The 14,633-nt window shown below is 42.1% G+C and overlaps 1 protein-coding gene across 1 annotated transcript in view; it reads right to left on the reverse strand.

The window, feature by feature from the left end:
• The window catches only part of LOC311141887 (nuclear receptor corepressor 2-like), a 183,323-nt gene that overhangs the window by 90,482 nt on the left and 78,208 nt on the right, over nucleotides 1-14,633 (reverse strand). The window lies entirely within an intron of this gene.

Genomic DNA, 14,633 nt, shown 5'->3' on the forward strand with positions numbered 1-14,633 from the left:
AAGGTGAACGAGAGAAATTGTGCAAATGAACAACGTGATGCATGCATTTCTAAAGGAAGAGCAGCATGTGTTCGCGGAGCAGAGGGGAGAAGAGCGGAGGAGGAAAAAAACACTGGTAGGAAGCACAGGGGGAAAAAATGGCAGCTTGCAGAAAGTAGTGAATTGCATACAAGTGTAACTTCTTCACCTTGTGCTTTGCACATCAGAGGCTTGCCGATAGATATAGAACAATTATATAGAACCGCTTTCTCACGTTGTGCTATTTACAAAAACACATGACTGGCTCAAATGTTCTGGGGAATTACGCTAAACTTCATAATGTAAAATAATCTGACAGGTGAAATGAAAAACACAATCTGCTTTATCACCTAACGTATTGCAAGTTGACTACAGGTATTAACTTAAAAAGTAGCTACAAATATTTTGGGGGGTTGAAAAACTATAAATAAATAGTAGACAGTATTGACAGTATTGAAAAACCATCCTGTGGCTTTTTCCAAATACCCCGGTATACGGTATATACGGTATCCCGCTCCAAAGCCTAATCGCTAGACAACCATTTTCAAGTCTTACCAATGATTTTCAAGCAGATTTAAGTGAAAACTGTAACTCGGGCACTCAGGAACATTAAATGTCTTCTTGGTAAGCAACTCCAGTGTAGATTTGGCCTTGTGTTTTAGGTTATTGTCCTGCTGAAAGGTGAATTAATCTCCCAGTGTCTGGTGGAAAGCATACTGAAACTTTTGCAGACTGGATTTTGCCTGTGCTTAGCTCTATTCCATTTCTTTTTTATCCTGTAAAAGTCCCCAGTCCTTAACTATTACAAGCATACCCATAATATGATGCAACCACCACTATGCTTGAAAATATGTGGTACTCATTAATATGATGTAATGGATTTGCCCCAAACATAACACTTTGTATTCAGGATATAAAGTGAATTGTTTTGTCAATTTTTTTGCAGTATTACTTTAGTACCTTGTTGCAAACAGGATGCACTTTTTGGAAGATTTTTTTTTTTCTGTATAGGCTTCCTTCCTTTCACTCTGTCAATTAAGTTAGTATTGTGGAGTAACTACAATGTTGTTGATCCATCCTCAGTTTTCTCCTATCACAGGCATTCAACTATGTAACTGTTTCAAAGTCACCATTGGCCTCATGGTGAAATCCCTGAGCGGTTTCCTTCCTCTTCGGCAACTAAGTTAGGAAGGACATCTGTATCTTTGTAGTGACTGGGTATATTGATACACCATCCAAAGTGTAATTAATAACTTCACCACGCTTAAAGGGATATTCAATGTCTGTTAATTTTTTTTTTACCCATCTACCAATAGGTGCCCTTCTTTGCGAGGCATTGGAAAACCTCCCTGGTCTTTGTGATTGAGTCTGTGTTGGAAATTCACTGCTCGACTGAAGGACCTTACAGATAATTGTATGTGTGGAGTAGAGAGATGAGGTGGTCATTCAAAAATCATGTTAAACACTATTATTGCACACAGAGCGAGTCCATGCAACTTGTGATTTTTTTTTTATACTGGCCCCCCGTGGGAATCGAACCCACAACCCTGGCGTTGCAAACGCCATGCTCTATCAACTGAGCTACATCCCTGCCGGCCATTCCCTCCCCTACCCTGGACGACACTGGGCCAATTGTGCGCCGCCCATGAGTCTCCCGGTCGCGGCCGGCTGCGACAGAGCCTGGATTCAAACCAGGATCTCTAGTGGCACAGTTAGCACTGTGATGCAGTGCCTTAGACCACTGCGCCACTCAGGAGTACATATCAAAGGGGATTAATTTTGTATTTATTTATTTAACCTTTATTTAACCAGGTAAGCCACTTGAGAACAAGTTCTGCAACCTGGCCAAGATAGACTCAAGACATTTCAGCTTTCATTTATAATAATTGTTATTATTTTTTTTAAATTGAAAGACAATTCTACTTTGACATTATGGGGAATTGTGTGTAGGTCAGTGACAAACAATCTCAATTTAATCAATTTATTATTTAGGCTGTAACACAACAAAATGGGGAAAAAGTCAAGGAGTGTGAATACTTTCTGAAGGAAGTGAAAAGTCTGAGTCTCAGCACAACTTCATTACAGTGGAATTGCCCTCTAGCAGACTAGCAGGAGGACACATTAGCAAACTGGCACCATGACAGCTTTGTGCAAATGAACATTTAATTTAAAGAAAAACTGGATATTTAGAATTGTAAGTCTGTTTAATCAAATCACACAGATCAAGTTCAATGTTAGGGGGTAGAAAATAAAAGCCCTCTATGAACAAAAGAATGTTCCGTTGTGTATTAGGCCTATATGTATTAGAGTAATATTGAGTTATTCATGGTCATTGTCCTGAATGGTTTCTTTGACTATGACTGATTTCCCCCCTTGAGTGGTTGCCAATATCTATTCCTAAGAGCTCCTCTACCCCCAGTGCACAGTGGTAGAAGTGCTTCATCACATGAGAACACCACTCTGCTACATGAAAAAGTGTCAATCCATGAAACACTCAAAGCAGATAATGTTCCTCGGGGAGACATGGGATTTGACATCATGACTGTAATGATTAACTCATCCATTTGTGAGGCCAACACGGTGAGTGGTCTGAAAAAGAGGAAACTACACGAGAACAACTAGGCCTATCCCACTCATTGCTTGACTCACTCAGAGCAGCATATGGCCTTCGCATACTAGCCTACCTGATGCATTTCATGTCTGCACACAAACCCTGGATGATTGGCTAAAAGCTTGAAAGTCATAATGACCTTAAATATTACTTGTGTCTGTACAGTCTGACACGATAAGCTAAAGGCGTGTCTATGCCACGCCCATGACTCAGAGGGAACAGTTTTTTGGTAGACTGGAATACTGAGGCAGATCAAACAGACCCCCAAAATGTAAAGGTACATAGTTCTGTAACAGACCTTCAGACTCTAGACACTAATACAATACAATAAAACAAAGCATAAAGCCTAGTTGCTCTTCAATTTGTTGAGCTTTGCATTGTCATGTGGTCACTACTCACTAGGCCACACACAGATGCCCAAAACCAATGCGTGGCGTCTAAAGTCTGACCTCCCCTGCAACATCCCTGTACTGTACCACACAACCAGAAAAGAGCTGGGTGGCCTGGAATGCTAACAATTACATGACCAAAGTCATGGGTAGAGGGGAGGAGAGGGGAGCTGGGCTGTAAAACGATAGGTCATGATCTGCTGTATATGTGGTTTTAGACTCAAACACGCTATTCATCAAACTCAGGGAATTCAAACAATAAGTATAAACTTTATAAACAAGGGTCTGGAAAAGACGGCTGTTTGCGTCAATGTTTTGTGAAATGAAAAGCTTTGAATAATCAGTTCACTACTTACATCAGTAAAGGTTAATGAGTAGTAAAATGTTGCTCTGTTCCATATGAGGCCATGATTTTCTAAACGCCTGCCTTCGAGGCATTGTTAGGTAGGCCTAGATGCTGGAATGTCATCTCTCTTTCATACTAAGACATTTTTCCGCCAACTTTACCATACCACCAACTTTTTTCCGCCTTTTCCTTATACACTCTCTGAAAGGTATTGCCGGTATCAAAGCAGAAACTTTTATTTCCGACTAACAACCTAGAAATCATTTCGGTAAACTTTCTGCCTACGGCTGTAATGCTGAGGCGGCATTTGCACACACTACGTTCTTAAACTCTTGATGGTTGCTAGGCAGCACCATTTAACCATCCTCCTGCCAGTTCTAAACTTTGCAAGGCATGTCACTTCTCCCATCTCTTCACATAGCCCACCACTGAGCATACGCTGTTATCTTAACCACAACTGAATGGATTCATAAATAATTACTGTGGGAATAAATATCAATGAATGATGAAAATATTGGAATACAGTGCCTTGCAAAAGTATTCATCCCCCTTGGCGTTTTTCCTATTTTGTTGCATTACAACATGTAATTTAAATGGATTTTTATTTAGATGTCATGTATACACAAAATAGTCCAAATTGGTGAAGTGAAATGAAAAATATTACTTGTTTCAAAAAAGTCAAAAAAATCAATAACGGAAAAGTGGTGCGTGCATATGTATTCACCCCCTTTGCTATGAAGTCCCTAAATAAGATCTGGTGCAACCAATTACCTTCAGAAGTCACATAATTAGTTAAATAAAGTCCACCTGTGTGCAATCTAAGAGTCACATGATCTGTCACATAATCTCAGTATATATACACACCTGTTCTGAAAGGCTCCAGAGTCTGCAACACCACTAAGCAAGGTGCACCACCAAGCAAGCAGCACCATGAAGACCAAGGAGCTCTCCAAACAGGTCAGGGACAAAGTTGTGGAGAAGTGCAGATCAGGGTTGGGTTATAAAAAAAGATCTGAAACTTTGAACATCCCACGGAGCACCATTAAATCCATCATTTAAAAAAATTGAAAGAATATGGCACCACAACAAACCTGCCAAGAGAGGGCAGCCCACCAAAACTCACGGACCAGGCAAGGAGGGCATTAATCAGAGGCAACAAAGAGACCAAAGATAACCCTGAAGGAGCTGTAAAGCTCCACAGCGGAGATTGGAGTATCTGTCCATAGGACCACTTTAAGCCGTACACTCCACAGAGCTGGGCTTTTAAAAAAAAAAAATTATTTCACCTTTATTTAACCAGGTAAGCCAGTTGAGAACAGGTTCTCATTTACAACTGCGACCTGGCCAAGATAAAGCAAAGCAGTGCAATAAAAACAACACAGAGTTACATATGGGGTAAAAAACATAAAGTCAAAAATACAACAGAAAATATATATACAGTGTGTGCAAATGTAGCAAGTTATGGAGGTAAGGCAATAAATAGGCTATAGTGCAAAATAATTACAATAGTATTAACACTGGAATGTTAGATGTGCAAGAGATTATGTGCAAATAGAGATACTGGGGTGCAAAATAAATAACAATATAGGGATGAGGTAGTTGGGTGGGCTAATTTCAGATAGGCTGTGTACAGGTGCAGTGATCGGTAAGGTGCTCTGACAACTGATGCTTAAAGTTATTGAGGGAGATAAGAGTCTCCAGCTTCAGAGATTTTTGCAATTCGTTCCAGTGATTGGCAGCAGAGAACTGGAAGGAATGGCGGCCAAAGGAGGTGTTGGCTTTGGGAATGACCAGTGAGATATACCTGCTGGAGCGCAGACTACGGGTGGGTGCTGCTATGGTGACCAATGAGCTAAGATAAGGCGGGGATTTGCCTAGCAGTGATTCATAGATGGCCTGGAGCCAGTGGGTTTGACGACGAACATGTAGTGAGGACCAGCCAACAAGAGCATACAGGTCACAGTGGTGGGTAGTGTATGGGGCTTTGGAGACAAAACGGATGGCACTGTGATAGACTACATCCAATTTGCTGAGTAGAGTGTTGGAGGCTATTTTGTAAATGACATCGCCGAAGTCAAGGATCGGTAGGATAGTCAGTTTTACGAGGGCATGTTTGGCAGCATGAGTGAAGGAGGCTTTGTTGCGAAATAGGAAGCCGATTCTAGATTTAACTTTGGATTGGAGATTCTTTATGTGAGTCTGGAAGTTGAGTTTACAGTCTAACCAGACACCTAGGTATTTGTAGTTGTCCACATACTCTAGGTCAGACCCGTCGAGAGTGGTGATTCTAGTCGGGTGGGCGGGTGCCAGCAGCGTTCGATTGAAAAGCATGCATTTAGTTTTACTAGTGTTTAAGAGCAGTTGGAGGCTACTGAAGGAGTGTTGTATGGCATTGAAGCTCGTTTGGAGGTTTGTTAACACAGTGTCCAATGAAGGGCCAGATGTATACAAAATGGTGTCGTCTGCGTAGAGGTGGATCTGAGAGTCACCAGCAGCAAGAGCTGCTTTTCGGAAGAGTAGCCAGAAAAAAGCCATTGCTTAAAGAAAAAAAATAAGCAAACACGTTTGGTGTTCGCCAAAAGGCATGTGGGAGACTCCCCAAACATATGGAAGAAGGTACTCTGGTCAGATGAGACTCAAATTGAGCTTTTTGGCCATTTAGGAAAACACTATGTCTGGCGCAAACCCAACACCTCTCATCACCCCGAGAACACCATCCCCACAGTGAAGCATGGTGGTGGCAGCATCATGCTGTGGGGATGTGTTTCATCGGCAGGGACTGGGAAACTGGTCAGAATTGAAGGAATGTTGGATAGTTATGCACGCTCAATTTTTCTGTTTTTTTTGTCTTATTTCTTGTTTGTTTCACAATAAAAAATATTTTGCATCTTCAAATATTTTGTCTTGCCCATTCACCTTCTGAATGGCATACATACACAATCCATGTCTCAAGGCTTAAAAATCCTTCTTTAACCTCTCTCCTCCCCTTCATCTACACTGATTGAAGTGGATTTAACAAGTGACATCAATAAGGGATCATAGCTTTCACCTGGATTCACCTGGTAAGACTGTCATGGGAAGAGCAGGTGTTCCTAATGTTTTGTACACTCAGTGCATGTGTGTTGACTGTGATCGGGGTAGGTGTGTCTTGTCTGTTTAATGAACTATACATTACATTCATTTGGACGTAACATAATTAAACTCAAAATATGCCATTCTATTATTTTGAAAATACATTTTATTAGTCTTATAATGTTTCTCAGGACCTGCCAAAAATAATTAATAATGGATTTATTTTTGATGGTGTATAAATCAATGGATTTATTAAAATAGATTCCCACCCACATCTGCACACCACTAGTCACCGGCATGCCTGCAGGCGCACGGGAGTTACAAAAGGCGCATGCAGGCAAGAATGTGGTAAAAATAGGCCCGTTTGTAAAGGGGTCATATAAACATTGGCCCTAAAGAAAAATCTGTCAATATACTGTAAATTGCATGTAAAAACAGCATCAGTAACAAGACTGCTAATGTCAAAATGGAAGTGGCTTCATGGGGGGGGGGGGGGGGGGGGAGAAAACTGGGAAACACAACCATAATTGCCAGTACAGAGCCACAAAGGCCTACTGTGGTTTATTTTAGTGCCAGAGAGCAGAGTGTTTCTGTCTTGCAGGACGCCAGTGGTACTATAATCATTTATTTTTATTTATTTTTAGTCATTTAGCAGACGCTCTTATCCAGAGCGACTTACAGGAGCAATTAGGGTTAAGTGCCTTGCTCAAGGGCACCGACAGATTTTTCACCTAGTCGGCTCGGGGATTAGAACCAGCGACCTTTCGGTTACTGGCACAACGCTCTTAACCACTAAGCTACCTGCCGACACGGTCTGCTATATTCTCCCTAACGACTAGACAGCAGGGATGTAGCAAGGACATATTTATTACTTATGTATTATGCAATGCTGAATCTGAATATGAAAGGTGTAATGGGGTGGCCTGGACTGAGAAATTACGGACGTTTCTGTGTATAATTGCTGAAAAAATGTCAATAAATAAATAAATGAAAACCCAGATGGTGAGTGAAAGCCCTTCCCCCTGCTTACTCCCTTCCCTGACACACACACACAAAGCCTCTGATTTCCATAGAGGCTTGGCACTTACATAATCACATCATCAAGCCCGCCCCAACAACGGCTCCATTAGTCTCTCACTCAGGCCTCATTATGAGCAGACCACAGATCATGCGTGCTGATAGCGTAGTGTTATCGTGAAAACACTACGTGTTTGTGCCTCGGCCAATCTCTCCACTACCATCCCCCCAAGGACCAGCTTAGCTCTGCAGCTGTGCAGAGAGCAGTGGAGGCTGGGAGAGAGAGGGGGGGCCAGGAGTAGGAGTTCCATGGCAGGGAACAAAATAGAGTACAGTAATAGCAAGACAAAAAGGAGAGAACGTGAAAAATATACAAATGGGATTACCCTTCCCCTGAATGGCACACACACAAACTGAACATCATCAGAGACAATTGTGTTTGATAGTTAGTCAAAAATGAAGAGGATAACTTATACATGATGCAATCGCCTAGACACATTGCTGTGCCTCAGGAAAAACATACAGTGAAAGGAACGAAAGGGAAAATATTGAGCTACAGTGTCCTTCAGAGAATTTGGTAGAACACATATCTTGAGTTCAAAACAATGATATTGTTTCCGCACAGGGCAAACCAACAGATTGCCTAATGCTAGCACATCTCACTCATGCTTGCTCATCTATTCTTTTGACACACAAAGGTCTCCTTTTGGTTTTAAAAAGCACCTCAATAAAAAGCTAATGCTGAGAAAAAGGTTATTAGAGCAGACTTGGGTCACTCAACCGAGACCGCTCTTCTCTGTGTCACGGAGGCTCTCTGCACTGAAAAAGCTGACTCTCTCTCCTCTGTTCTCATCCTCCTAGATCTATCCACTGCTTTCGACACCGTGAACCATCAGATCCTCCTCTACACTCTCTCAGGCTGGGCGTCTCAGGCTCTGCACACGCTTGGATTGCATCCTACCTGGCAGGCCGCTTCTACCAGGTATCAGGGAGAGGATCTGTGTCTGTACCACATACTCTCACGACTGGTGTCCCCCAGGGCTCGGTTCTAGGCCCTTTCCTCTGTACACCAAGTCCCTTGGCTCCGTCATATTCTCACATGGTGAGAATATGCTATGCGGATGACATTCAACTACTTTTCTCCTTCACCCCTTCTGACACCCAGGTGGCGACACATCTCTGCGTGCCTGGCAGATATCTCAGCTTGGATGTCGGCCCACCACCTCAAGATCAACAAGACTGAGCTGCTCTTCCTCCCAGGGAAGGCCTGCCCGCTCAAATACCTCTCCATCATGGTTGACAACTCCACGGTGTCCCTCCCAGAGTTCAAAGAACCTTGGAGTGACCCTGGACAACACCTTGTTGTTCTCTGCAAACATCAAAGCAGTGACTCGCTCCTGCAGGTTCATGCTCTACAACATCCGTAGAATACTACCCTACCTCACAGAGGAAGCGGGTCCTAATCCAGGCAATTTATCGTCTCCCGTCTGGACTACTGCAACTCGCTGTTGGCTGGGCTCTCCGCTTGTGCCATCAAACCCTGCAACTTATCCAGAACGCTGCAGTCCGCCAGGTGTTCAACCTTCCCAAGTTCTCCCATGTCACCCCGCTCCTCCGCATACTCCACTGGCTTCCAGTCAAACCTCGCATCCACTACAAGACCATTGTACTTGCCTACGGATAGGGCTGTGGCGGTCATGAAATGTTGTCAGCCGATTATTGTCATGCAAAAGACTGCCGGTCTCACGGTAATTATCTTTAACATAAACACGTTTAGCATCTCCAGGCCTCCACACATACAGTGAGGGAAAAAAGTATTTGACCCCTGCTGATTTTGTACGTTTGCCCACTGACAAAGACATGATCAGTCTATAATTTTTACTGGTAGGTTTATTTGAACAGTGAGAGACAGAATAACAAACAAATCCAGAAAAACGCATGTCAAAAATGTTATAAATTGATTTGCATTTTAATGAGGGAAATAAGTATTTGACCCCTCTGCAAAACATGATTTAGTACTTGATGGCAAAACCCTTGTTGGCAATCACAGAGGTCAGACATTTCTTGTAGTTGGCCACCAGGTTTGCACACATCTCAGGAGGGATTTTGTTCCACTCCTCTTTGCAGATCTTCTCCAAGTCATTAAGGTTTCGAGGCTGACGTTTGGCAACTCGAACCTTCAGCTCCCTCCACAGATTTTCTATGGGATTAAGGTCTGGAGACTGGCTAGGCCACTCCAGGACCTTAATGTGCTTCTTCTTGAGCCACTCCTTTGTTGCCTTGGCCGTGTGTTTTGGGTCATTGTCATGCTGGAATACCCATCCACAACCCATTTTCAATGCCCTGGCTGAGGGAAGGAGGTTCTCCCCCAAGATTTGACGGTACATGGCACCATCCATCGTCCCTTTGATGCGGTGAAGTTGTCCTGTCCCCTTAGCAGAAAAACACCCCCAAAGCATAATGTTTCCACCTCCATGTTTGACGGTGGGGATGGTGTTCTTGGGGTCATAGGCAGCATTCCTCCAAACACGGCGAGTTGAGTTGATGCCAAAGAACTCCATTTTGGTCTCATCTGACCACAACACTTTCACCCAGTTCTCCTCTGAATCATTCAGATGTTCATTGGCAAACTTCAGACGGCCCTGTATATGTGCTTTCTTGAGCAGGGGGACCTTGCGGGCGCTGCAGGAATTCAGTCCTTCACGGCGTAGTGTGTTACCAATTGTTTTCTTGGTGACTATGGTCCCAGCTGCCTTGAGATCATTGACAAGATCCTCCCGTGTAGTTCTGGGCTGAGTCCTCACCGTTCTCATGATCATTGAAACTCCACGAGGTGAGATCTTGCATGGAGCCCCAGGCCGAGGGAGATTGACAGTTCTTTTGTGTTTCTTCCATTTGCGAATAATCGCACCAACTGTTGTCACCTTCTCACCAAGCTGCTTGGCGATGGTCTTGTAGCCCATTCCAGCCTTGTGTAGGTCTACAATCTTGTCCCCGACATCCTTGGAGAGCTCTTTGGTCTTGGCCAGAGTTTGGAATCTGATTGATTGATTGCTTCTGTGGACAGGTGTCTTTTATACAGGTAACAAGCTGAGATTAGGAGCACTCCCTTTAAGAGTGTGCTCCTAATCTCAGCTCGTTACCTGTATAAAAGACACCTGGGAGCCAGAAATCTTTCTGATTGAGAGGGGATCAAATACTTGTTTCCCTCATTAAAATGCAAATCAATTTATAACATTTTTGACATGCGTTTTTCTGGATTTTTTTGTTGTTATTCTGTCTCTCACTGTTCAAATAAACCTACCATTAAAATTATAGACTGATCATTTCTTTGTCAGTGGGCAAACGTACAAAATCAGCAGGGGATCAAATACCTTTTTCCCTCACTGTACAAGCCGCTGTTGCGTGCCTTTGGAACATCTGCATTTACAAAAAGTCTAATAAACCAATTTAAAATGTACACCATCACAATAAATCCATTATTTATTTTAGTTAGGTCTAAAGAAACATTATGATATGAAGAAAATGTATTTCAGGTTAACAGACTATGAGTTGGCCTACTGTAGATATATGTTATCTGGCTATGCTCAATGCCATAGGCTGTAGGCTTGTTTAATTAGCTGACAAGATATGCTTATAAATCCTGTGCCACTATTTTATTTTGTGTGATTTTAAAGTAAGAATAATATAATTGAACTTAGCTGAATAAAATAAAGGATATTTTTCCCATTACAGAGTGAGTGCACATATGAAGTGGCTATGTTGAGTGTAAAAGTGATCATTTGAAACAGGTCCTACATACTAGATTTAGACTTATTTGGCAACTTTAGTTGTGAATGATAAACCTTAGAACGTCTTTGCATTCGGAAAATATTCAGACCCCTTGACTTTCTCCACATTTTGTTACATTACAGCCTTATTCTAAAATGGATTTAAATTCAAACCAATTCTCATCAATCTACACACAATACCCCATAATGACAAAGCAAAAGCAGGTTTTTAGATATACCTTATTTACATAAGTATTCAGACCCTTTGCTATGAGACTCGAAATTGAGCGCAGGTGCATCCTGTTTCCATTGTCATCCTTGAGATGTTTCTACAACTTGATTGGAGTCCACCTGAGGTAAATTCAATTGATTGGACGTGATTTGGAAAGGCACTCACCTGTCTATATAAGGTCCCACAGTTAACAGTGCATGTCAGAGCAAAGACCAAGCCATGAGGTCGAAGGAATTGTCCATAGAGCTCTGAGACAGGAATGTGTCGATGCACAGATCTGGGGAAGGGTACCAAAACATTTCTGCAGCATTGAAGGTCCCCAAGAACACAGTGGCCTCCATCATTGTTAAATGGAAGAAGTTTGGAACCACCAAGACTCTTCCTAGAGCTGGCCGCCCGGCCAAACTGAGCAATCGGGGGAGAAGGGCCTTGGTCAGGGAGGTGACCAAGAACCCGATCGTCACACTGACAGAGCTCCAGAGTCCCTCTCTGGAGATGTGAGAACCTGCCAGAAGTACAACCATCTCTGCAGCACTCCACCAATCAGGCCTTTATGGTAGAGTGGCCAGACGGAAGCCACACCTCAGTAAAAGGAACATGACTGCCCGCTTAGAGTTTGCCAAAAGGCACCTAAAGACTCTCAGACCATGAGAAACAAGATTCTCTGGCATGAAACCAAGATTGAACTCTTTGGCCTGAATGCCAAGCGTCACGTCTGGAGGAAACCTGCTAACGTTACGTGTATGATCTGTTTAGTAATATTATTCGAATCAGAAACACATTTGCATTGCTAGCTACAGCCTAATGTTAGCTAGCTAACATTGGACCTAGTTGTTAGCTTTAGCTACCTGCAGATTCATACTACAACTATGACAATGTTTGTACTGGTAGTAGTATGAGTTGGGATTATGCTGGTTCATTATCTAAACAAAAAAGACTCCACTTTACCAGATGATTACATGACCCATCAAGTTAGCCAGGTGTGTCTGGGGGTGATTAAAGTAATATTTCATGAACATGTCTAGACAATAGTGACCCATCCACTTAGCTAGATATGGTTGAGGGGTGGTTATAGCATTTCCTTCACATTAACCATCAATTTAGACAAGTGTGTCGAGTAAGCGTCATCTAATAATTATACAATATTTTTATCTGGACACGTTCTGTTTTTGATATTGCTACTATGCAAGTAACCATTTCACTGTACCATTTACACCTTCTGTATCCTGTGCATGTAACAAATAAACGTAAATTATATTTGATATAGTGTGTGTTTACCAGAGACGGTAATGTGAAGAACAACATGACCTGCACCAAAGTCAGATTAGGATATTGACCAAGGACTAGAAAGTGTATTTTTACGTGGAGTTTTTTCTTATTGTAGGCTTCTACTTTTACCACTTTTAGTCTTGAAATCTTTGGTTGTTTACTAAACTACCCACTCTGTTTAGCACATGTCCTCACATGTGAATCCTTAAAGAGATGGGTGGGGCTAAGGCTTAAGAAGGTGTGAACGATGCTGAATGGGTGTAGACGAAGAAGAGCTCTCCAGTAGGTGTACCAAAACATTCAAGGATCATTTTCTCAAAAGTGGGGTTACAAGTTTATCAACTTTCAAAACAGAATTACTTTCCCATTGTTCCTCAACTGCAGTGTATGATATACCATTTTCTAGCTCCGAGTCTCTACTTTTATCCAAAGTAAAAAACACAATTTCAAATGTTGCTACATAAGGCCGAATCGAGGTGGTCGGTCACATATATGGGCTGCATGGTGCGACTATAGGCTATTGATGATTTGAGAAAGTAGCAAAAAAAGCTTGCTCTGTTCCTTGCCTCAGGCTGCACAGCTGTTCTCTCATCAACGGATCACATTTTCACCAATCAGACTATTCTCAATTTAATCTTTACTAATATGTACATTTAGTTTCGATTTAGAATGGCACATTATTAAATGGGCAGGAACAGTGGCAGGGGAAAAAACAAATGTCATCTGTATGCACTGGAATAGCGAATGGAGGCCGAGCCCTTTCCCGTCGGTCCGTTTTGTAGGCTAATTCGGTTTTATAGCGGAGCATGTGTTTACCATGAGCAGCTGAGAAATAAATATAAGAACACTTATCTCACTCCAGGCATGAATCACTGTTTGAGGAGCATGCTCTCGCTGCACGACAGGTGACATTTCGCCCAAACTCTGTATGCCATGACCTCTCCAACCTTGTTCCTGCAGCTTCCCAGTGCTTAATTTGGGAAACTATGTGAAATCTGTTTGGGAACATCGCTATGTTTTCGCAACTAAACATATTTCACTAAACTGTGGGCTCCAGAAAGGAATAAAGGAGAGCGACGAGGAGATGGAAACGCATGGTGGTGAGATATTCTGTATAGCTAAAGGTAGTGTCACCCAATTAATTATGAAAATATTAAAGAAAATCCCTATTACTAGGCTACTCAAAATCAAATACAAATTCACTTATTTTAGGCTAACTGTAAGCCGCCCTTCATAATCAATGAACCAACAGCGTCGCCTACGGCTTTAGGTTCTCTCCCAGACTCATGGATATACATTTTGGAGCATAGCATAAGGTAACCAGTCCATCCGGTATGCATAATAATACACTCCACACTCAAAGGCAATTACTCGAATTTTGGAGTATAGGCTATTAGGTACAAAGACATCTTAAATCAGTTTTGTTTTATGTTTTTCTGCCATTAGTAATATGTGGTAGGCTATGTATTGTATAAAGGCACAACCATTATTTTTTATTCAGGTTGTTTTTTTCCGGCCTCATAAGGCCTATGCATAAGCTCTAATATGCGTATAGGATGCCTTGAATTAATCATTACCTTAGAAAGCGCTGTCCATTTCGTTGTGTTAGGCTTTGAAACAACATCCACAACAACCATGTTTCACACTGTTTCAACCTGCATTTGAATTTCTTTCTTCAAATGGATCATCACAGTGAGGGGAGTTTAAAAAGTAAGATAGGCCTACTTTTTTGATGATAAGTGTTTGATGTGATTTAAGATTGCATTTATGTCAGAGTAGTTAGACGGACAATAGAGCCCTGAGTACCAGGCCAGTAGGACCTGATAGTAGATAGCAAGTTGGGTACTAACAAAGCATGTCCAGAGTGCATAAAAGGAGATTACCGTGACTCAACAGTCACGTGGAATTT

This window comes from Coregonus lavaretus (assembly GCF_964263955.1).
Source record: "Coregonus lavaretus genome assembly, chromosome: 14".
NCBI classification, from domain to species: Eukaryota; Metazoa; Chordata; class Actinopteri; order Salmoniformes; family Salmonidae; genus Coregonus; species Coregonus lavaretus.